This window comes from Schistocerca nitens, chromosome 12 (genome assembly GCF_023898315.1).
Source record: "Schistocerca nitens isolate TAMUIC-IGC-003100 chromosome 12, iqSchNite1.1, whole genome shotgun sequence".
Lineage (NCBI taxonomy): Eukaryota > Metazoa > Arthropoda > Insecta > Orthoptera > Acrididae > Schistocerca > Schistocerca nitens.
Genome location: NC_064625.1, coordinates 97,889,348 through 97,915,378, shown reverse-complemented (window position 1 = coordinate 97,915,378; position 26,031 = coordinate 97,889,348). Strand labels below are relative to the sequence as shown.

Here is a 26,031-nt window from a genome sequence, read left to right as displayed (position 1 = left end):
ACAAGGGGTGCAAGCCCCCTCCATCAAAAACACGACCACATCATTACACCACCGCTTCCAAATTTTACTGCTGGCACTACACTCGCTGGTTCAAATGGTTCAAATGGCTCTGAGCACTATGCGATTTAACTTCTGAGGTCATCAATCACCTAGAACTTAGAACTAATTAAACCTAACTATCCCAAGGACATCACACACATCCATGCCCGAGGCAGGATTCGAACCTGCGACCGTAGCGGTCGCTCGGTTCCAGACTGTAGCATCTAGAACCGCACGGCCACTCCGGCCGGCACACTCGCTGGCAGATGACGTTCACTGGGTATTCTCCATGCCCACACCCTGCCATCGGATCACCACATTGTGTACCGTTATTCGTCACTTCACACAACGTTTTTCCACTGTTCAATCGTCCAACGTTTACGCTCCTTACACCAAGCGAGGCGTCGTTTGGCATTTACCGGCGTGATGTGTGGCTTGTGAGCAGCTACTCGACCATTAAATCCAAGTTTTCTCACCTCCCGCCCAACTGTCATAGTACTTTCAGTGAATCCTGATGCAGTTTGGAATTCTTGTGTGATGGTCTGGATAGATGTCTGCCTATTACACATTACGACACTCTTCAACTGTCGGCGGTCTCTGTCAGTCGACAGACGAGGTCAGTTTGCACGCTTTTGTGCTGCACGTGTCTCTTCACGTTTCCACTTCACTATTACATCGGAAACAGTGGACCTAGGGATGTTTAGGAGTGTGGAAATCTCGCCTACAGACGTGTGACACAAGTGATACACAATCACCTGACCTCGTTCGAAGTCCGTGAATTAAGGGAGGAAACTTGATTTACTAGAGGAATTCGAGATAGCTATCCTTGAAAAGAAACAAAGCAATATTCTAAATGCACAAGATTAATTTTAAAGAAATGAGATTTTTTTAGCGGGTTTTTAGAATTATTTCAGGGTAGGTATGCGACTTTAAACTTGTAGCATGTCACTGACGCAGTGGTGAGAGGCTAACAATGGCAGACCAATGCAATAAGGAAATAATGCGCCCAATAGCATAGCGTTACCGTCAAGCACACGGCTGTAACCACGCCACGCCACGCCACAACACCTAGGCACGTCAGTCTACAACAGCTCCCGAGCCGGCGCAGTCGACAGCGTATTTGGTAGCTATGGGACGGCCATTGACTTGTGTCAATAACTTCAATGTAAGACGAGGACCCACAGTCCAATATACTTTTAATTCTGTTTTACTCTATGGACTTCCCAACTATTGGTGATGATATTTTGTCTTTTTAGTCCGTTTAATTTCATGACATAGATTTTACAACCTGATGATGAGAGCATTGTCTCTTGAAACGCGTTGTTAAAATATGTATAAGAATCGCGGTTGAATGCTAACAGTGACAACCAATATAACGACAACTGCTACCTCGACTCCATAATGGATTATATAAAATTAATTCCGTGTATTCGGCTGGACTACGCCTCGCAGACAGGCGCGTGGACAATTCACGGAGCTGTCAGCATTTGAGAGAGGACGTGTAGTTGAGCTCAAACAAGCTGGCTGCAGTAATCAAGGAGTCGCTCGACGATGTTGGCAGCGATGGGCGAGCCGTGACCGAACACAGCGTCAAGAAGTAAGCAGACGACCTAGAGAGGACAGAACGTGAGGACCAAGCAATCGTCAGAGAGGCACTCAGAGCCTCGGGTTCACCAGTGTCATCGATCCGATGTTCAGCTGGCGCTTCACTGACCACAAGGACCACTAAAAGGCGGCTCACAGAGAGGGGGCTGAGCGCACGGCGCCCCCCCCCCCCCCCCGACTAACATTGGCCTCTGTACACCAACAACTCCTTACAGTAGTTGTGTCGGATACATTAGGCCTGCTATCTCATTGACTGGTCTTCAGTGATGAGCCCCGCTTCGAAGTGAATCCCGATGACCAGCGATTTGCCTGAAGACCCTCTTAGAGAGCGGTGGGATACCAACCTGTCGCCCGCCATACGGTCCGACAGCCTGGAGTGATGGTTTGAGGTGCCTCTTCATTTCATAGCAGGGCCGCTTCGGTTGTCATCCTCGGCAGCCGTACAGCACAGCGGTACGATATTCTACGCCCCGTTTTGTTGCCCTTCACGGCAAGTCATCCTGGGCGTGCATTCCAGTAACATAATCCTCCCCGCACAGGACGGAAGTCCTACTGCTTGTCTTCGTGCATGCCAAACACTATCTTGGCCACCAAGGTGGCTGGAGCTCTCCCCAATTAAGAACGTTTGGACCATTATGGGCAGGGCCCTACAACCAACACGGGATTTTGACGATCTAACGCGCCAGTTCGGCAGAATTTGGCTCTCTATCTCTCAGTGAAGAGTTTGACAGAGCATTCAAAGACCTAAGTCGCAACAAGGCCCCGGAAGTAGACAACATTCCACTAGAACTACTGATGGCCTTGGGAGAGCCAGCCCTGACAAAACTCTACCATCCGATGAACAATATGCATGAGACAGGCGAAAGACTTCAAGAAGAATATAATAATTCCAATCCCAAAGAAAGCAGGTGTTGACAGATTGGAAAATTACCGAACTATCAGTTTAATAAGCCACGGCTGCAAAATACTAACACGAATTCTTTACAGACGAATGGAAAAACTGGTAGAAGCCGACCTCGGGGAAGATCAGTTTGGATTCCGTAGAAATGTTGGAACACATGAGGCAATACTGACCCTACGACTTATCTTAGAAAATAGATTAAGGAAAGGCAAAACTATGTTTCTAGCATTTGTAGACTTAGAGAAAGCTTTTGACAATGTTCACTGGAATACTCTCTTTCAAATTCTGAAGGTGGCAGGGGTAAAATACAGGGAGCGAAAGGCTATTTACAATTTGTACAGAAACCAGATGGCAGTTATAAGAGTTGAGGGGCATGAAAGGGAAGCAGTGGTTGGGAAGGGAGTGAGACAGGATTGTAGCATATCCCCGATGTTATTCAATATGTGTCTTTAGCAAGCAGTAAAGGAAACAAAAGAAATATTTGGTGTAGGAATTGAAATCCATGGAGAAGAAATAAAAACTTTGAGGTTCGCCGATGACATTGTAATTCTGTCAGAGGCAGCAAAGGATCTAGAAGAGCAGTTGAACGGAATGGACAGGGTCTTGAGAGGAGGATATAAGATGAACATCAACAAAAGCAAAACGAGGATAATGGAATGTAGTCGAATTAAGTCAGGTGATGCTGAGGGTATTAGATTAGGAAATGAGACGCTTAAAGTAGTAAAGGAGTTTTGCTATTTGGGGACCAAAATAAATGATGATGGTCGAAGTAGAGAGGATATAAAATGTAGACTGCCAATGTCAAGGAAAGAGTTTCTGAAGAAGAGAAATTTCTTAACATAGATACATCAAGTATACATTTAAGTGTCAGGAAGTCGTTTTTGAAAGTATTTGTATGGAGTGTAGCCATGTATGGAAGTGAAACGTGGACGATAAATAGTTTAAACAAAAAGAGAATAGAAGCTTTCGAAGTGTGGTGCTACAGAAGAATGCTGAAGGTTAGATGGGTAGATCACATAACTAATCAGGAGGTATTGACTAGAATTTGGGAGAAGATAAATCTGTGGCACAACTTGACTAGAAGAAGGGATCGATTGGTAGGACATATTCTGAGGCATCAAGGGATCACCAGTTTAATATTGGAGGGCAGCGTGGAGGGTATAAATCGTAGAGGGAGACCTAGAGATGAATACACTAAGCAGATTCAGAAGGATGTAAGTTGCAGTAGGTACTGGGAAATGAAGAAGCTTGCACAGGATAGAGTAGCACCGAGAGTTGCATCAAACCAGTCTCTGGAATGAAAACCACAACAACAACAACATCTCTCAGTAGGACATCCAACAACTCGATCAATCAGTGCTAAGCCGAATAACTGCTTGCATAAGAGAAGTTATTTCTGCTGAATAAATCATCTTTTTTATTTTTTTTTTAACTGTAATCATATAAGTGACTGTTCATTGGCACCGACTGCCATGCCATTAGGATAATTCCTTTATGATGGATCGTTACTCTTTTTTCTGTTAGAGTGTAATTATCTGATCAAAGTTAACCGGGCACCGTTATAAAGAGGGGTCCAGAGAAATGTACAGATTTTTTGATAGCTAATATCTTTGATCAAGCTGACCTATAGTTGCAATTTCTCGCGACAGCGTAGTCCATTGTTTTCTCAACAGATCTTGGAGCGCATTTCCCAGAACCGAATGAAGTATGATTGTCCTTCGAGGAACGCGAGGCTGTATTGAAGTGGTACTGGAAGTACGAAAACGTGATGGAGGTCCAACGGCAATGGCGCAATGCGTACGGAACTCAGTGATTTGGAGTGATGAATCATGCTGTACCCTGTGGTGTGGCAATCCTATGGAAGGGTTTGTCTTTGCCGAATGCCCAGAGAACATTACCTGGTATCAAGAGTTAAGCGCGGAGGAAGCGGTGTTACGGTAACGGGGCACATTTCGTGGGTCGGTCTGGGTGGGTTTTAGTTCAATTATAGCGCTTAAGAATTTACAGTTTTGTGTACTGCTTACAACAGCAGTGTTTGGGGAATGTGACTGTATCGGCATGATAGTCTAACCTGTCATAAAACTATAACTGGGAGGCAACAGTTTGTGGACAATAACATTACTGAAATGGACGGACTACCACCTTTCTTTCCCGCTCTTGCGGATGTATCGGCTGTCACTCGTCCACAGATATTCAGACACCTCACTGCAAATGTCCCAGCAGAGTTAAAGCAGTTGTAAAGGACAATGGTGGACACATACCATATTATCTGCTTGTAGGTGTCGGAATACTTTGATCAGATAGTATGTGGATCATAGAATCCTGTTGCTGTCCTGGTAGCATGACTCTAAATGCGGTCTGTCTCTTCCATTATTATTAGATAATAATTTCAAGTCCGCCCTCTTAGCTGAGGGGTCAGTGTTTCTGCCTGTTTGCAGCAGGCCGAGGTTCGATTCCCGACCGCTCGTGGACTGCGTGTACTGTAGTCTTCGTCATCATTTCATCATCATCATCTACACGCAAGTAGTCCCATGTGCCGTCAGCTGAAAAGATTTGCAACTTCGGCCGAGCTGCCCCCAGGTGGGGACTCCCGGACATCTGTGCCATACGATCATTTCATTTCAATAATTTCATACTTCCGAACAGTACTCTAGAATTGAATGGGGACGGTGGAAGAAAGTGTTATGCCTCAGTTTTGTAAGAGTTAGTCAGATTACGTTATCTGCTGTATACTGAAGCGCAAAGAAGCTGGTAAAGACGTGCGTATTCAAATAAGAGATATGTAAATAGGCAGAATACGGTGCTGCTGTCGGCAACGCCTATGTAAGACAACAAGGGTGTGGCGCAGTTGTTAGATCGGTTACTGCTGCTACAGTGACAGGTTATCACGATTTAAGTGAGAGGTAGCGATGAAGTGTGGATTTTCCCGTACGACCATTTCACGAGTGTAGCGTGAATATCAGGAACCCGGTAAAACATCAAATCTCCGACATCGCTGCGGACGGAAAGACACGCTCCAAGAACGGGACCAACGACGACTGAAGAGAATCATTCAACGTGACAGAAGTGCAACCCTTCCGCAAGCCGCTGCAGATTTCTATGCTGGGCCATCAGCAAGTGTTAGCGTGCGAACCACTCAACGAAACATCATCGATATGGGCTTTCGGAGCGGAACGCCCACTTGTGTACTCTTGATGGCTGCACTAAGCTTTACAACTCGCTTGGGTTCGTTAGTGACAGTATCAGTTTATCAAGATTTAAGTGAGTCTGAACGGCGCGCGAGCGATGGGACACAGCATGAGGTAGCTATGAAGTGGGGATTTTCCCGTACGATCGTTTCAGGAGTGTCCTGTTTATATCAGGAATCCGATAAAAAATCAAATCTCCGACATCGCTGCTACCGGAAAAAGATGTTTCGTTTTAAATTGTATCGAACGGATGGACGTATACGGGCCCGGAGACAAACTCATGAATCCATGGATCCTGCATGTTAGCAGGGGACTGTTCAAGCTGATGGAGGCTCAGTAATGGTGTGGGTCGTGTGCAGCCATGATAGCCGGTCGCTGTGGCCGAGCGGTTCTAGGCGCTTCAGTCCGGAACCGCACTGCTGCTATGGTCGCAGGTTCAAATCCTGCCTCGGGCGTGGATGTGTGTGATGTCCTTAGGTCAGTTAGGTTTAAGTAGTTCTAAGTTTAAGGGACTGATGGCCTCAGATGTTAAGTCCCATTGTGCTTAGAGCCATTTGAACCATTTGGACCCCTGATACGTCTAGTTACGACTCTGACAGGTGACGCATACGTAAGCATCCTGCCTGATCACCTGCATCCATTCATGTCCATTGTGCATTCCGACGTACTTGCGCAATTGCAGTAGAACAATGCGGCATTGCTATAGAGTCGCTCCAGGAACACTCTTGTGAGTTTAAATAGTTCCCCCGACATGAACAATATTGAGCATATCTGAAATGCCTTGCAACGTGTTGTTCAGAAGAGATCTCCACACCTTCGTACTCTTACGGATTTGTGGACAGCCCTGCAGGATTCATGGTGTCAGTTCCCTCCAGCAATATTTCAGACATTAGTCGAATCCATGCAACGTCGTGTTGCGGCACTCGTAGGCCCCAACACAATATTAGACAGGTGTACCAGTTTCTTTAGCTCTTCAGTGTATTTCAGAATGCACCACATGCTGGGATCTAGTTGATTTGTATATACCGATGTAGAGCACTGTGTACCATATCAATTGTTTTGTACTTTTGTTCTTGTCTTCGAATGTAATCTAACGTATCACACACAGCAACTCAAAATACGCCCTTGTAGATCGGTACGTTCCTCCGCCGACCCCTTGAATTAGTGACACTTGCGTGTCCTATGAGGTTTCCTTGACATTCGCACTGTATTTTTCCAGAATGCTTCCCGTTAATCCAAGTCCACCAGTCTGCTCCCCTACTATGGATTTTACGTACTCATGCCGCTTTTTACTGTCTATATTACTAAACGGATAACACAAGGCACGGTGGGAGTTGTACCTTGCCTGTCTAACAAATGGTTCAAATGGCTCTGAGCACTATGGGACTTAACAACTGAGGTCGTCAGTCCCCTAGAACTTAGAACTACTTAAACCTAACTAACCTAAGGACATCACACACATCCATGCCCGAGGCAGGATTCGAACCTGCGACCGTAGCGGTCGCGCGGTTCCAGACTGAAGCGCCTAGAACCGCTCGGCCACTTCAGAAGGCATTGATTGTTTCTTGCCGCTAACATATTTCACATACGACCAGAATCTCTTTGGATTTTCTGCCAGGTTTCGTGACAAAGTTTCGTTGTCGAAACTGTTTAGGAATCTCGCGTTGAAGTCCGCGCTAAATTTCGAGCTTCTGTAAAAGATCGCCAATCTTGGGGGTTTTGCGTTTGTTTAAATTTGGCATGTTTGTTTCGTTGTTTCTGCAACAGTGTTCTAAGCCGTTTTGTGTACCAAGGAGGATCAGCTGCGTCGTTTGTTAATTTATTTGGTATAAATCTCTCAATTGCTGCCGATCCCATTTCTTTAAATTCAAGATACATCTCGTCTACACTTCTATTATTAATTTGGAATGAGTGGAGATTGTCTCTCAAGAAGGTGTTTGCTTGAATCTTATTGGAATTCGTTTCACGTGGAGCGGAAGCGAAGTTCTGACGAATACAGTCAAGTACGATTATAAGGATACGTTTTATGCTGTCTCACACGCACATAGACTGAGCGGTAATGTGCGGGAGAACAGCTTTACTGGCGCATTAAACTTGGACAGGACCGGCCAACCAGCGGTCCGACTAGCCTTCAATGATGTGAGTAGTTGTAGTTCAGACATAAAAAGAGACGGGCAAAGAAACAATATGGCTTCGAATGTCATTTAATTTTTAAAGAGAATGAAATAATATTCGGCAAAACTCTAGCACTACTGCGCGCTTCTTAGGGGACGAGACGGAAAGCACAAAATGCTCTCGTTCTCACGTGACATAGTATTCTAATTACAAACAAGAGTGATGAAAATTCCTAAACACAGAGTAATTTTTCTGAGAGAGCTATGCGACGATCCTGGTGCCACCTACTAACCACCTTCGTGCGTGTTTATCACGAAGGGTGTGCCAATAGTTAAAGTATTTAAGAAAAGAGCAATAGAACGGGACGAATTGTAAATTTATTTGTACGAGGTGCATTCAAGTTCTAAGGCCTCCGATTTTTTTTCTAATTAACTACTCACCCGAAATCGATGAAACTGGCGTTACTTCTCGACGTAATCGCCCTGCAGACGTACACATTTTTCACAACGCTGACGCCAAGATTCCATGGCAGCGGCGAAGGCTTCTTTAGGAGTCTGTTTTGACCACTGGATAAGCGCTGAGGCAATAGCAGCACGGCTGGTGAATGTGCGGCCACAGAGAGTGTCTTTCATTGTTGGGAAAAGCCAAAAGTCACTAGGAGCCAGGTCAGGTGAGTAGGGAGCATGAGGAATCACTTCAAAGTTGTTATCACGAAGAAACTGTTCCGTAACGTTAGCTCGATGTGCGGGTGCGTTGTCTTGGTGAAACAGCACACGCGCAGCCCTTCCCGGACGTTTTTGTTGCAGTGCAGGAAGGAATTTGTTCTTCAAAACATTTTCGTAGGATGCACCTGTTACCGTAGTGCCCTTTGGAACGCAATGGGTAAGGATTACGCCCTCGCTGTCCCTGAACATGGACACCATCATTTTTTCAGCACTGGCGGTTACCCGAAATTTTTTTGGTGGCGGTGAATCTGTGTGCTTCCATTGAGCAGACTGGCGCTTTGTTTCTGGATTGAAAAATGGCATCCACGTCTCATCCATTGTCACAACTGATGAAAAGAAAGTCCCATTCATGCTGTCGTTGCGCGTCAACATTGCTTGGCAACATGCCACACGGGCAGCCATGTGGTCGTCCGTCAGCATTCGTGGCACCCACCTGGATGACACTTTTCGCATTTTCAGGTCGTCATGCAGGATTGTGTGCACAGAACCCACAGAAATGCCAACTCTGGAGGCGATCTGTTCAACAGTCAGTCGGCGATCCCCCAAAAAAACTCTCTCCACTTTCTCGATCATGTCGTCAGACCGGCTTGTGCGAGCCCGAGGTTGTTTCGGTTTGTTGTCACACGATGTTCTGCCTTCATTAAACTGTCGCACCCACGAACGCACTTTCGACACATCCATAACTCCATCACCACATGTCTCCTTCAACTGTCGATGAATTTCAATTGGTTTCACACCACGCAAATTCAGAAAACGAATGATTGCACGCTGTTCAAGTAAGAAAACGTCGCCATTTTAAGTATTTAAAACAGTTCTCATTCTCGCCGCTGGCGGTAAAATTCCATCTGCTGTACGGTGCTGCCATCTCTGGGACGTATTGACATTGAACACGGCCTCATTTTAAAACAGTGCACATGTTTCTATCTCTTTCCAGTCCGGAAAAAAAAATCGGAGGCCTTAGAACTTGAATGCACCTCGTATTACGCTCAACTTTGCAAAAAAACCAGGCACTGTAAAAATCCGCCCGGACCCTAGACGAAGAGTTAAAATGGAGGACACGTCTGGATTAAGAATGAGATTTTCACTCTGCGGCGGAGTGTGCGCTGATATGAAACTTTCTGGCAGATTAAAACTGTGTGCCCGACCGAGACTCGAACTCGGGACCTTTGCCTTTTGCGGGCAAGTGCTCTACCATCTGAGCTACCGATGCACGACTCACGGCCGGTACTCGCAGCTTTAGTTCTGCCAGTATCTCGTCTCCTACCTTCCAAACTTTACAGAAGCTCTCCTGCGAACCTTGCAGAACTAGCACTCCTGAAAGAAAGGATATAGCGGAGACATGGCTTAGCCACAGCCTGGGGGATGTTTCCAGAATGAGATTTTCACTCTGAAGCGGAGTGTGCGCTGATATGAAACTTCCTGGCAGATTAAAACTGTGTGCCCGACCGAGACTCGAACTCGGGACCTTTGCCTTTTGCGGGCAAGTGCTCTACCATCTGAGCTGCCGAAGCACGACTCACGGCCGGTACTCACAGCTTTAGTTCTGCCAGTATCTCGTCTCCTACCTTCCAAACTTTACAGAAGCTCTCCTGCGAACCTTGCAGAACCTAGCACTCCTGAAAGAAAGGATATAGCGGAGACATGGCTTAGCCACAGCCTGGGGGATGTTTCCAGAATGAGATTTTCACTCTGCAGCGGAGTGTGCGCTGATATGAAACTTCCTGGCAGATTAAAACTGTGTGCCCGACCGAGACTCGAACTCGGGACCTTTGCCTTTCGCGGGCAAGTGCTCTACCATCTGAGCTACCGAAGCACGACTCACGGCCGGTACTCACAGCTTTAGTTCTGCCAGTATCTCGTCTCCTACCTTCCAAACTTTACAGAAGCTCTCCTGCGAACCTTGCAGAACTAGCACTCCTGAAAGAAAGGATATAGCGGAGACATGGCTTGGCCACAGCCTGGGGGATGTTTCCAGAATGAGATTTTCACTCTGCAGCGGAGTGTGCGCTGATATGAAACTTCCTGGCAGATTAAAACTGTGTGCCCGACCGAGACTCGAACTCGGGTCCCGAGTTCGATTCTCGGTCGGGCACACAGTTTTAATCTGCCAGGAAGTTTCACGTCTGGATTAATCCGGACGTCTGGTCACCCTACGTTTGTGGCACATCTAATACATTCCCATGGCCGGCCGATGTGACCGAGCGGTTCTAGGCGCTTCAGTCTGGAACCGCGCGACCGCTACGGTCGCAAGTTCGAATCCTGCCTCGTCATGGATGTGTGTGATGTCCTTAGGTTAGTTAGGTTTAAGTAGTTCTACGTGTTGGGGACTGATGATCTCAGATGTTAAGTCCCATAGTATTCAGAGCCTTTTGAACCATTTGAGCAGTCCCATGAAAAACTTTGTGTAGAGGCTGTGACTATACACGATTTTTAAAATAAGAACTGTATAACTAAAGCTTGGGTAAGAAAAACATTGATGGCTGCTAATACATTTGAATATCTTAAAGTTTCATTTAACTTCACTAAGTAATAATATATGTGATACATAAGTAGGACCTACTTCCAAGAGCGTAACAGCAGTGTACGTGTGCTACGGCTTCTGACCAATCATTGCCTTTGTGTTTGTTTACATCAGGTTTATTGTTATGATGAACGTAGTATAGTTTGGAATATAGGACGTTTTATACATGGGTGTTCGATTCTTGAAAGAATAGTGGATGGTGATATCTGATAGCTCATAAATACAGACACGTTACGCAGGCACGGTAGCTCAGCGTGTTCGGTCAGAGAGCTGGTTGACTTCTGTAATAAAAAAACTGAGTGAAAGGATCAACAACGAACTTGAACGGATGTCATGTGACGTCCGCAACGACCAAACACAACGATCAACAACGAACAAAATGCAAAAAAAAAGAAAAAAATGATTCTAGGCCCGTCAGTCCGAAAAAAAATGATTCTAGGCCCTTCAGTCCGGAACCGCTCTGGTGCTACGGTCGCAGGTTCGAATCCTGCTTCGAGCATGGATGTGTGTGATGTCAGTAGGTTAGTTAGGTTTAGGTAGTTCTACGTCTAGGCGACTGATGACCTCAGATGTTAAGTCCCATAGTGTTTAGAGCCATTTGAAGCATTGTGAACAGAATGGCTCTGAGCACTATGGGACAACTTCTGAGTCACCAGTCCCCCAGAACTTAGAACTACTTAAACCTAACTAACCTAAGGACATAGAAAAAAATGGTTCAAATGGCTCTGAGCACTATGGGACTTAACTTCTGAGGTCGTCAGTCCCCTAGAACTTAAAACTACTTAAACCTAATTAACCTAAGGACATCACACACATCCATGCCCGAGGCAGGATTCGAACCTGCGACTGTAGCGGTCGCGCGGTTCCAGACTGTAGCGCCTAGAACCGCTCGGCCACTCTGGCCGGCGTGAACAGAATGCATGTCGCTTAAATGTATCTTCATTCTGCTACTCTTTTCAGTGCTATAGGGGTGTTATTGTTTTGTAAGTCAAGCGCACTACCATTAAAAAAATGTAAAGCCTCGTGTGCACGGAGAATCAACTATAATCCTCTCTTTAGGCTTCCGTCCCTCAGTCTGTAAAAGCGGAACCCTTGTAGATTTGCATTGTTGTCCGTCCGTCAGTCTCTGTATCTGTCTGGCCTTCCGTTGAGTAGATGTATGAAGTTGAAATTTATGTCACATATTGAGATCTATGGTCTGTTGGCAATGTAACAATTTCAAACTTTTGAGGCAAATCAATCAAAAGCTACGGCCGTTTATGTCACATATTTAGATACTTGAATACTCACTCATCAAAACATACAGGGTGCATTTCATTGAAATCAGATATTGTTAATTTGTAATTACACTACACGAAAATATATTTTAATGTCCTTTGGCATGAGACTTCTGACGTACAGCCTCGAAAGTATTGGTATCCATGAAACCGATGTCTTGCCCGTATCTATGTCGATAACAGGCAAAAATCCTCAGTTTACTCGATTCCCGGAATGGATAAACTGTAATTGTACGGAACACAAAACCTCAGTGTGAGAGTCCTACTCGCGCATGACCAGTTTTTTGTTTTACCCTGTGTTTATTACACTGTCTCATCTTCTGCTTTCACCGTCCTTTTTCCCTTGATTCTGATGCTACCCTTTTTTCTGTTTAACTATCATTCTACATTTATATATCATTCTTAAAATTTATCTCTGATGTTTCCGATTCTAGGACATTGAAGCGTTACGGAATTCTTTCTTATTTCTCTGGTACAAGCTGCAGTCGATTTCTTTTCCCAATTTAGTAAAATGTTTGTTTAGTTAATCTGTGTTCACTCAAGAATTCAAACATTTAGCTACAGTCTCTGTAGGGCAATATGTTAATTTCGCATGTCTATAGATGCGTAATCTGTCATACATAATTTCAGTTAAAACATAGCCTCCGTTTCTCATGTTATCTCTTTCTACCGTTGTCGATCTGACTGATGTTGTCAGAATGCTGTACGACCGTGATATGCATAGCTCTCATTTTAAGATCGGTAATTAGTATTCACAGCTTTCCCAAGGATCGGACGATTACAGAACAACGTTCATGGGACAGAGGTCCATGTATTTATCTGCCCGTATCATCGGCGCCTACCTCCTGCAGATAAAAAAGAAACAGAAAAATACAGCCGCGTGGCGTGATAATCTCTCCGACTGCGTAACAGAATTTTCTGTTCTTTATCTTTTAAGCATTTATGACGTAATTTATCCTAAAGTTTTGTACTATGATATAATTCTGCAGGTACATTTAGCGGCATATACGGTTACTGTCCACGAAACGTATTGCGAATAGAGTTAATAGCACAGAAGCAATAAATTTAAACGGCATGCTTGATGCATCGGTTTTTCACTTATATCATTGTTTATGACGTCATATCTCCTGAACTGTAACGGGGAAGGTGGTTCCTACCCATACATCGATCGTTGCCTGACGGTAAGTGATGTGTGTACCAAGTGTGGTTGAAATCGGTGCAGTTGTGTAGGAGCAGGTGTGGAACGTAAGACATACAGGCTGACTATTATTGAACCATGTGAAACAAAAACGTAATTTAGTTACACAAAAAAGGCGCGCACACACTTTATTCAACGTGTAAACGTCACTACAGATATTCGGATTTAGGTTATGACATGTTGGACCCACCTGCCATCATTGCCGATGATGTGGTTCAGATGGCTCTGAGCACTATGGTACTTAACATCTGAGGTCCTCAGTGCCCTAGAACTTAGAACTACTTAAACCTAGAATGAGATTTTCACTCTGCAGCGAAGTGTGCGCTAATATGAAACTTCCTGACAGATTAAAACTGTGTTCCGGACCGAAACTCGAACTCGGGACCTTTGCCTTTCGCGGCCAAGTGCTCTACCATCCGAGCTACCCAAGCACGACTCACGCCCCGTCCTCACAGCTTTACTTCTGCCAGTGCTTCGCCTCCTACCTTCCAGACTTTAGAGAAGCTCTCCTGCGAAGCTTGCAGAACTAGCACTCCTGAAAGAAAGGATATTGCGGAGACATGGCTTAGCCACAGCCTGGGGGATGTTTCCGGAATGAGATTTTCACTCTGCAGCGGAGTGTGCGCTGATTTCCTGGCAGATTAAAATTGTGTGCCGGACCGAGACTCGAATTCGGGACCGCAATATCCTTTCTTTCAGAAGTGTTAGTTCTGCAAGGTTCGCAGGAGAGCTTCTGTAAAGTCTGGAAGGTAGGAGACGAGGTACTGGCAGAAGTAAAGCTGTGAGGACGGGGCGTGAGTCTTGCTTGGGTAGCTCAGATGGTAGAGCACTTGCCCGCGAAAGCAAAGGTCCCGAGTTCGCGTCTCGGTCTGGCACACAGTTTTAATCTGCCAGGAAGTTACTTAAACCTAACTAAGGACATCACACACATCCATGGCCGAGGCAGGATTCGAACCTGCGACGGTAGCGGTCGCGCGGTTCCAGACTGAAGCGCCTAGAACCGCTCGGCCACGATGATGTGGTGCACACGAATTCTGAAATATTGCCTGACCGCCGAAGTGTGGGAACATCGATGCTGCCGATGACCTCCTGAAGGGCTGTTTTCGGCTCAGCGATGGTTTTGGGGTTATTACTGTACAGCCTCACAAAAAGGAGTCGCATATGTTCAGGTCTGGAGTATATGGCGGCGAGTCGAGGCCCATGGCAGTGGTCTCTGGGTACCCCAGAGCCAGAATGCGGTCCTCAAAGTGCTCCACCAGGATATCAAACATTCTCCTGCTTCGCCGGTCGGGGTGCCCGAGCGGTTCTAGGCGCTACAGTCTGGAACCGCGCGACCGCTACGGTCGCAGGTTCGAATCCTGCCTCGGGCATGGATGTGTGTGATGTCCTTAGGTTAGTTATGTTTAAGTATTTCTAAGTTCTAGGGGACTGATGACCTCAGAAGTTGTCCCATAGTGCTCAGAGCCATTTGAACCATTCTCATGCTTCGATGGGGTCGAGCTCGGTCTTGCATGAACCACATCTTGTCGAAATCAGGGTCACTTTCGATAATGGGGATGAAATCATATTCCAAAACCTTCACGTACCGTTCGGTAGTCCCCGTGCCATCAAGGAATATCGCACCGATTATTCCGTGACTGGACACTGCGCAGCACATAGTCACTCGTTGAGGGTGAAGACGCTTCTCGATCGCGAAATGCGGATTCTCTGTCCCCAAGATGCGCCAATTTTGCTTATTAAGGAACCCATCCAAATGAAGGTGAGCTTCGTCGCTAAACCAAATTATGCATACGCGTACTAATTCCCATCATTTTAATTTTATCCGTATTTTGCAGCTTCAAACGTGACTGTACTCAATACACTCGAGATATAAATTAAAAAACGCCTTCAGTCACAATTTTTCGTGTTTTATTTAGTACACGGTGCATTTCGGACCATGTGGGTCCATCTTCAGGTGTAATTCGTCTTAATATATAATTTATTTGTTCTCTTGAATGAGATGAAATGTATGTTCCTGCTACGAAAAGGTTTTATGTTAGGTTACGAACTTCGTAAGCGTCTGACTTACGAAGTTCGTAAGTTTGGGTAGATCGCGTAACTAATGAGGAGGTACTGAATAGGATTGGGGGGAAGAGAAGTTTGTGGCACTTGACTCGAAGAAGAGATCGGTTGGTAGGATATGTCCTGAGGCATCAAGGGATCACCAATTTAGTATTGGAGGGCAGCGTGGAGGGTAAAAATCGTAGAGGGAGGCCAAGAGATGAATACACTAAGCAGATTCAGAAGGATGTAGGTTGCAGTAGGTACTGGGAGATGAAGAAGCTTGCACAGGATAGATTAGCATGGAGAGCTGCATCAAACCAGTCTCAGGACTGAAGACCACAAAAACAACAACAACAACAAAAACAACAACAACTAAATAAAACACGAAAAATTGTGATTGAAGGCGTTTTTTAATTCCCATCATGCCCCGCGGCCAACCGTGTAGTTTGAACGTCCTAACGCAAACCGTTCTGACATTATGAGGCTTTTATTTCATACAGTCCAGTGACTGTCACCCTATACGTACATCCAATTTGTTATATGTGTGGATTAACAGATCTTTTGTACAAATGCAAAGTAAATCATGAGAGGTCACAGTTCGTAGTAACTGACGGAAAGTCATCGACTAAAACATTAGTGATTTCTGGCTTTCCCCAAAGTAGTGTTACAGACCCTTTGCTGTTCTTTATCTATATAAACGATTCGGGAGACAATCTGAGCAGCCGTCTTTGTTTGTTTGCAGATGACGCTGTCGTTTATCGACTAATAAAGCCATCAGAAGATCAAAACAAACTGCAAAACGATTTAGAAAAGATATCTAAATGGTGCGAAAAGTGGCAGTTGACCTTAAATAACTAAAAGTGTGAGGTCATCCACATGAGTGCTAAAAGGAACTCGTTAAACTTCGGTTACACGATAAATCAGTCTAATCTAAAAGCCGTAAATTCAACTAAATACGTAGGTATTACAATTACGAACAACTTAAATTGGAAGGAACACGTAGAAAATGTTGTGGGGAAAGCTAAATAAAGACTGAGTTTTATTGGCAGGACACTAAGAACATGTAACGCACATACTAAGGAGACTGCCTACACTACGCTTGTCCGTCCTCTTCTAGAATACTGCTGCGCGGTGTGGGATCCTTACCAGATAGGACTGACGGAGTAAATCGAAAAAGTTCAAAGAAAGGCAGCACGTTTTGTATTATCGCGAAATATGGGAAAGTGAGTCACAGTAATGATATAGGATGCGACGGAATCTTCTCACGAAATCCCAATCACCAACTTTCTTCTCCGAATGCGAAAATATTTTGTTGACACCGACCTCTATAGGGAAGAACGATCACCACGATAAAGTAAGGGAAATCAGAGCTCGTACGGAAAGATATAGGTGTTCATCCTTTCCGCGCGCTATACGAGATCGGAATAATAGAAAATTGTGAAGGTTGTTCGATGAACCCTCTGCCAGACACTTAAATGTGATTTGCAGAGTATGAATGTAGATTTAGATGTGGATGTAGTATCACATGACATAGTCTTTAATCAGTCACGCACTGTCTGATGAGAAGTAACCACACGCCATTACGTAATACGGACCTAACCGCTAGGTGTTACGGGAAATTGTCCGCCATTATACAGGATGTTACAAAAAGGTACGGCCAAACTTTCAGGAAACATTCCTCACACACAAATAAAGAAAAAATGTTATGTGGATGTGTCCGGAAACGCTTAATTTCCGTGTTATAGCTCATTTTAGTTTCGTCAGTATGTACTGTACTTCCTCGATTCACCGACAGTTGGCCAATTGAAGGAAGGTAATGTTGACTTTGGTGCTTGTGTTGACATGCGACTCATTGCTCTACAGTACTAGCATCAAGCACATCAGTACGTAGTATCAACAGGTTACTGTTCATCACGAACGATGTTTTGCAGTCTGTGCAATGTTTACAAATGCGGAGTTGGCAGATGCCCATTTGATGTATGGATTAGCACGGGGCAATAGCCGTGGCGCGGTACGTTTGTATCGAGACAGATTTCCAGAACGAAGGTGTCCCGACATGAGTTCGAAGCAATTGATCGGCGTCTTAGGGAGCACGGAACATTCCAGCCTATGACTCGCGACTGGGGAAGACCTATAACGACGAAGACACCTGCAATGGACGAGGCAATTCTTCGTGCAGTTGACGATAACCCTAATGTCAGCGTCAGAGAAGTTGCTGCTGTACAAGGTAACGTTGACCACGTCACTGTATGGAGAGTGCTACACGAGAACCAGTTGTTTCCGTACCATGTACGGCGTGTGCAGGCACTATCAGCAGCTGATTGGCCTCCACGGGTACAGTTCTGCGAATGGTTCATCCAACAATGTGTCAATTCTCATTTCAGTGCAAATGTTCTCTTTACGGATGAGGCTTCATTCCAACGTGTGTGGGCTGACGAGAATCCGCACGCAATTGTGCAATCACGTCATCAACACTGATTTTCTGTGAACGTTTGGGCAGGCATTGTTGGTGATGTCTTGATTGGGCCCCATGTTCTTCCACCGACGCTCAGTGGAGCACGTTATCATGATTTCATACGGGATACTCTACCTGTGCTGATAGAACATGTGCCTTTACAAGTACGACGCATGTGGTTCATGCACGATGGAGCTCCTGCACATTACAGTCGAAGTGCTCGTACGCTTCTCAACAACAGATTCGGTGACCGATGGATTGGTAGAGGCGGAACAATTCCATGGCCTCCACGCTCTCCTGACCTCAACCCTCTTGACTTTCATTTATGGGGGCATTTGAAAGCTCTTGTCTACGCAACCCCGGTGCCAAATGTAGAGACTCTTCGTGCTCGTATTGTGGACGGCTGTGGTACAATACGCCATTCTCCAGGGCTGTATCAGCGCATCAGGGATTCCATGCGACGGAGGGTGGATGCATGTATCCTCGGTAACGGTGGACATTTTGAACATTTCCTGTAACAAAGTGTTTGAAGTCACGCTGGTACGTTCTGTTGCTGTGTGTTTCCATTCCACGATTAATGTGATTTGAAGAGAAGTAATAAAATGAGCTCTAACATGGAAAGTAAGCGTTTCCGGACACATGTCCACGTAACAAATTTTCTTTCTTTGTGTGTGAGGAATGTTTCCTGAAAGTTTGGCCGTACCTTTTTGTAACACCCTGTAATTGAAGGCAAGGGGGATTGTATGTCAGTAGAGAAGCCGCAACCGCGGAATTGGTTCGTCAGCGGAACACAGTGACTTCGATCGTGGACTAGTCATTGTATGTCACCTGAGTAACACATCCATCGGAGACATTTCGAACTTTCTAAAACTGTCCAAGTCTATTGTTGGTGATGTGATTTTGTAAAATGGAAACGAAGAGGAACAACCACAGCCGAGCGAGGCTACGCCCACCTTTTCTACTAACGGACAGGGACCGTCGAGCATTGTCGAGACTGTTTGTTAAAGTTGCATGAAATCAGCGGAAGCAAATCATTTCTGAGCTCCAGATTGCTACCAGCTGTCCAGATAGCGCAATGACTGTGAAAGGAGATAAAAAAGTATTGGGGTACAATGGTCGTGCATCTCAACTCCAAAGGACTCAAATAATCGGTATCAGTCCCTAGATTTACACACTACGCTAAGGACAACACTCACACCCATGCGCGAGGGGGTACTCGAACCTCCGACCGCGGGGGTGGGGGTGGGGGGGTGTCGGGAGGGGGCGGGGCGAACCGAGGCAAGGCGCCTCTAACCGCGTGGGAGCATTCCGCGCGCAACGCCACTGGACAGTGGATGACTGCAACCGAGTTCAAATGGCTCTGAGCACTGTGGGACTTCTGAGGTCATCAGTCCCCTAGAACTTAGAACTACTTAAACCTAACTAACCTAAGGACATTACACGCATCCATGCCCGAAGCAGGATTCGAACCTGCGACCGTAGCGGTCGCGCGGTTTGTGGCGCCTAGAACCGTGCGGCCACTACTGCCGGTCTGCAACCGAGTAAGTGATGAAATCATGCCCTGTACCCTGTGGCAAGCCGATGGAAGGCTTTGAGTTTGACGAATACCTGCAGGGCCTACATCTGAATCTACGTTTATACTCCGCAAGCCACCCAACGGTGTGTGACGGAGGGCACTTTACGTGCCACTGTCATTACCTCCCTTTCCTGTTCCAGTCGCGTATGGTTCGCGGGAAGAACGACTGCCGGAAAGCTTTCGTGCGCGCTCGAATCTCTATAATTTGACACTCGTGATCTCCTCGGGAGGTATAAGTATGGGGAAGCAATATATTCGATACCTCATCCAGAAACGCACCCTCTCGAAACGTGGACAGCAAGCTACACAGCTATGCAGAGCGCCTCTCTTGCAGAGTCTGCCACTTGAGTTTGCTAAACATCTCTGTATCGCTATCACGCTTACCAAATTACCCTGTGACGAAACGTGCCGCTCTTCTTTAGATCTTCTATATCTCCTCCGTCAACCCGACCTGGTACGGATCCCACACTGAGGAGCAATACTCAAGTATAGGTCGAACGAGTGTTTTGTAAGCCACCTCCGTTTTAGCTGCCATCGTGTGTTGTGCTAACAGTGCCGGCCGCTGTGGTCGAGCGGTTCTAGGCGATTCAGTCCCGAACCGCGCTGCTGCTACGGTCGCAGGTTCGAATCGTGCCTCGGGCATGGATGTTTGTGATGTCCTTAGGCTAGTTAGGTTTAAGTAGTCCTAAGTCTAGGGGACTCATGACCTAAGATGGCTCAAATGGCTCTGAGCACTATGGGACTCAACTGCTGTGGTCATAAGTCCCCTAGAACTTAGAACTACTTAAACCTAACTAACCTAAGGACAGCACACAACACCCAGCCATCACGAGGCAGAGAAAATCCCTGACCCCGCCGGGAATCGAACCCGGGAATGACCTAAGATGTTAAGTCCCATAGTGCTTAGAACCATTTGAAACTTTTTTTTTCTAACAGTGAAGTACGGAGATTAAGTTACGGTATGGGGGTAGTTTTCAGGGATAGGGTGTGATTCCCTTATTGTGCTTAAGAAAAAGCTAAATGTAGAAGGATATGAATACATTGTACGGCATTGCGTACTGCATGCATTAGGGGAAGAGTTCGGAAACGATGATTTTATTGTACCGGTATGACAATGCACTGTGTCATAAAGCAGCATATGTGGGGCTATGGTCCTGACCTGATACCAACAGAAGACCTTCCCGATAGGTCAGACCGTCATTTCGCTCCAGACCGCAGCGTCCAATATCGCTACCTTCCATGGTCTCGGAGTTGAGGAAGTATGGGCTGCCATTCCTCCACAGACATTCAGAAACCTCTCTGAAAGTATCCCCATCATAATTCAAGGCGCCGTGAAGCTGAAGAATGGACACACCCCGTACGAACATCTGAGACTTCTGATCAGATAGTGTGTGGGTATGCAAACAACGATATACGCTTGTAAAAGCGGATGGTACGTTCCACCGTAAGGACTTTGTTGTCGTGTGTAAGAAAAAATTAACTCCAACTTTTTAAGTCCATTGATATAGAAGATGTAGTGCTGTGAAACTGGGTGAAGGTTTCGGAGGCATCCTTTAGGGTGTATAATTGCAGGTTAGTGACGCAGACAGACGGCAAAAGTCGAATGTGTTTATGTGTTTTTGCATTTCTGCCTTTGAACCGATGCTAAGTTTTCCTAGGTCATCATCTAGATATACACTACGTGATCAAAAGTATCCGGACACCCCCAAAACATACGTTTTTCATACTAGGTGCATTGTGCTGCCACCTACTGCCAGGTACTCCATATCAGTGACTTCAGTAGCCACTAGACATCGTGAGTCAGGTGATTGGGTGTCACTTGCGTCATACGTCTGTACGCGAGATTTCCACACTCCTAAACATCCCTAAGTCCACTGTTTCCGATGTGATAGTGAAGTGGAAACGTGAAGGGACACGCACAGCACAAAAGCGTTCAAACTGGCCTCGTCTGTCGACTGACAGAGACCGCCGACAGTTGAAGAGGGTCGTAATGTGTAATAGGCAGACATCTATCCAGACCATCAGAAAGTAATTACAGAGGAATTAAAAACTGCATCAGGATCCACTGCAAGTACTATGACAGTTAGGCGGGAGGTGGGAAAACTTGGATTTCATGGTCGAGCGGCTGCTCATAAGCCACACATCACACCGGTAAATGCCAAACGACGCCTCGCTTGGTGTAAGGAGCGTAAACATTGGACGATTGAATAGTGGAAAAACGTGGTGCGGAGTGGCGAATCACGGTTCACAATGTAGTGATCCGATGGCAGGGTGTGGACATGGGGAATACCCGGTGAACGTGCCAACAGTAAAATTCGGAAGCGGTGGTGTTATGGTGTGGTTGTATTTTTCATGGAGGGGGTTTGCGTGGCACTATCACAGCATCGGCCTACATAGCTGTTTTAACCGCCTTCTTGCTTCCCACTCCTGAAGAGCGATGCCGATTGCACCTTTCAACGCGATCGAGCACCTGTTCATAATGCACAGCCTGTGGCGGAGTGGTTACACGACAATAACATCCCTGTAATGGACTGGCCTGCATAGAGTCTTGACCTGAAATCTGTAGAACACCTCTGTGATGTTTGGGAACGCCGACTTCGTGCCGGGCCTCACCGACCGACTTCGATACCTCTCCTCAATGCAGCACTCCTCTCCCAGCACCTGACTGAACGTACACCTGCGAGAGTGGAAGTTGTCATCAAGGCTTAGGATGGGCCAACACCATATTGAATTCCAGCATTACCGATGGATTGCGCCACGAACTTGTAAGTCATTTTCAGCCTGGTGTCCGGATACTTTTGATCACATAGTGTAGGTGAGGTAAGATGAAATTTTCCTGAAAAATGTTCGTTGGCACCCGGCGAATGGATTGTCACCGAGTGAGACACGGTACATTTGAGAATGCGTTGCGCAAAGCTTATCTCCCACTTGAAACCGTGTCTGGTAGCAAAACAACACAGCACAACAGAGTTTACAAACTTGCTGCACGCGAACGCCGATAAGAATGTCAACAGCCAAAATGTGATAGTTAGAACAAATCTGTGGTAAGTTCCCAGGGCCGATATCGCGCCACTCTGGTTAAAGTCCGCGACAACACTGCTATCATTCAATTTACGATCGACACGCCCCGGCGGTCACACGATAACTGACGGATGACCGAAGCGGTTCGTTTGTCGCAATACTTGCTTGCTGAAATAAGCAGAATTAATTTCCTTATATCTGTCGTATATTAATACACACTGTAGTCATGGTTAGGATGACACGACGCCAATAGATTACGTCCTCTCACTCTCTCTCTCTCTCTCTCTCTCTCTCTCTCTGTCTGTCTCTGTGTCTCTCTCCCTCACGCACGCGCGCGCGCGCACACACACACACACACACACACACACACACACACACACACACACACACACAGAGCGAGACAGCTAATGCTAGGTATTCTAAATATTTCCGTAACGAATGAATACCAAACAAACTAAGACCAAAAAATAAGCGCATCACAAATTATCCGAACGAGATGGAAAGCTGTAGATGTTATATACAAGTACAGACAAACAAATGATTACAGTTTTAGAAAAAAATGGATGATTTATTCAAGAGAAGAGCTCCGCACACTGAGCATGTTAATAAGGCTTTGGTCCAAATCTGGACCTTATGCGTCCAACTTGATTTTGATTGATACTGTTGTTGGATGTCGTCCTGAGGGACTTTTTTTATGGATATGTGTGCACATAATGTAAAGCAGGTTGTAATATTGCCATCTATGTCTACATACCTCCATATGATGAAACTTCTTAGTGTTTGAGTGGTGCTTTACATTATGTGCATACATATTCATAAAAAATTCATCATACAGTTTTCGCTGCTGCAAGATTATAAGCACTCTGCATTGGAACATAATGGCGCGAATATTTCATCGGCACCACCACACCAAGGAAATTCCGTCAGTTGGGGAAACGAAAGACGAAAGCTGATTGAAAATGTGAACTAGCCGTCTGAAGATGAACCTCTTGGTTCGAAAACGGTAACGACGCTATTTAAATAAATAAATAGCATTGTAAAAAGTGGCTGGTTACTGTTATCTTCTGTGTAAGAGTGAACCTAGATAAAAACATTTTTTATCGTATAGCTGATCTGTGTAAACCAACGTTGAACACACCAATTCAAATCAAAATTCTCTGAATTTGAGATCGGTATCTAGAAAGGTTCAAAGTTTTAGGTGCGACCGGATGCGCGCTGGATCTACATCCACATATATACTCCACTAGCCACCAAGCGGTGCGTGGCGGAGGGCACAATTCGCGCCAACGTCATATTCCCGCTCTGTTCCACTCGTGGTTCGCGCGAGGGAAAAACCACTGTCTGAACGCCTCAGTACGCGCTCTAATTTCCCTTATCTTTGAATGTTGATCATTGCGCGATTTGAAAGTTGGTGGTAATAATATATGCTCTACGTCCTCGGCCAAGATCGGATTTCGGAATTTAGTGAGCAGCCCCTTCCGTTTAGCGCGCCGTGTATCTGCAAGTGTGTCCCACTTCATACTTTCTATGACATTTGTAACGCTCTCGCGATGGCTAAATGTACCAGTCACGAATCTTGCCGCTTTTCTTGGGACCTTCTCAATCTCTGGAATCAGGCCCAACAGACGAACAATACTATAAGACTGGACGAACTAACGGTTTGTAAGACATTTCCTTTGTTGAAGGACTGCATCGCTTCAAGATTCTACCAATAAAACGCAATCTAGAGTTCGCCTGACCCGTTACTTGTGTAATCTGATCATTCCATTTGAGATCATTTCGAATAGTCACACCCAGATACTTGACGGATGTTACCGCTTCCAAAGACTGGGCATTTATTTTGTACTCGTACATTAATGGGGATTTTCGCCTTGTTATATGCAGTAGGTTACACTTGCTAATATTGAGAGATAACTGCCGGTCATTACATCACGCACTTATTTTTTGCAACTCCTACGGCATCATCGGCAAACAGTCTAATGCCGCTGTCAATACCATCAACCAGATCGATTATGTAAATCATAAAAAACAGCGGACCTATTACGCTGCCTTGGGGCACACCGGAAGTTGCGCTTGTTTCTGTTGAAGTCACCCCGTTCAGGACGACATACTGCTCCCTGTCTGTTAGAAAACTTTCTATCCAACCGCATATGTCATCGGATAGACCGTAATCGCGCACTTTTTGTAGCAAGCGACAGTGCGGAAATGAGTCGACCGCCTTACGAAAGTCGATAAATATGGCATCAACCTGGGAGCCGGTATCTAGAGCCTGTTGTATATCATGCACAGAGAGGGCCAGCTGTGTCTCGCATGACCGCTGTTTCCTGAAACCGTGCTGGTTTTTGCAGATGAGCTTCTCAGAGTCTAGAAAGGTCATTATGTCCGAACACTAAAAACCGTTCTATGATTGTACAACAAATCGATGCCGGCCGCGGTGGCCGTGCGGTTCTGGCGCTGCAGTCGGGAACCGCAGGACTGCTACGGTCGCAGGTTCGAATCCTGCCTCGGGCATGGGTGTGTGTGATGTCCTTAGGTTAGTTAGGTTTAAGTAGTTCTAAGTTCTAGGCGACTTATGACCTAAGATGTTGAGTCCCATGGTGCTCAGAGCCATTTGAACAAATCGATGTCAGTGAAATTGGCCGGTAATTATGTGCATCCGATTTTCTACCCTTTTTATAGATTGCTATGACCTGCGCCTGCTTCCAGTCCCATGGAATTTTCCCCTGTTCCAATGATCTCTGATAGATGATGGATAAGAATGGTGCTATATCTGTAGCATAGCCAACATATAATCTTACGGGGATGCTGTCTGGGCCAGATGCCTTCTTGGCGTCTAAGGATGTTAACTGTTTTACAATCCCAGATACACTAAACACTATGTCAGCCAACCTTGCGTTTGTTCGATAATTGAAAGGGGGAATGGTGCCGCAGTCCTCTACCGTAAACGAGTTTTTGAAAACTAGGTATAGAATTTCAGCCTTCTGTTTTTCATTATCCGTTACATTACCCGTACTGTCAGGAAGAGAAGGTATTGAATTATTTGAAGCGCGTTCATAGATTTTTACGTACGACCAAAATTTTTTGGGTTAATTTTAGAATCTGCAGATAAAATATTGCTTTCAAATTCGTTAAAAGAATCTGTCATTGGCCTTTTGACAGCTGCTTTGATTTCGCGGGGCAATGACTACGTTTAAAACGACTGTGCAAAATTCTCTGCTTACTCAACAACATTCTAATATGTTTGTTGCAGGAAGGTGGATCCTTTTCCTCCCCTAAATTTTTGCTAGGCACATGCTTCTCTAGCACATGGTGGACAATAACTTTAAATTTCGACCAAAGATGCTCAATATCTTTGTGTCCCGCGGTG

The 26,031-nt window shown here is 45.6% G+C and overlaps 1 protein-coding gene across 1 annotated transcript in view; it reads right to left on the bottom strand.

The window, feature by feature from the left end:
* Positions 1 to 26,031, bottom strand: part of LOC126215017 (probable cytochrome P450 304a1) — a 93,638-nt gene that overhangs the window by 57,417 nt on the left and 10,190 nt on the right. The window lies entirely within an intron of this gene.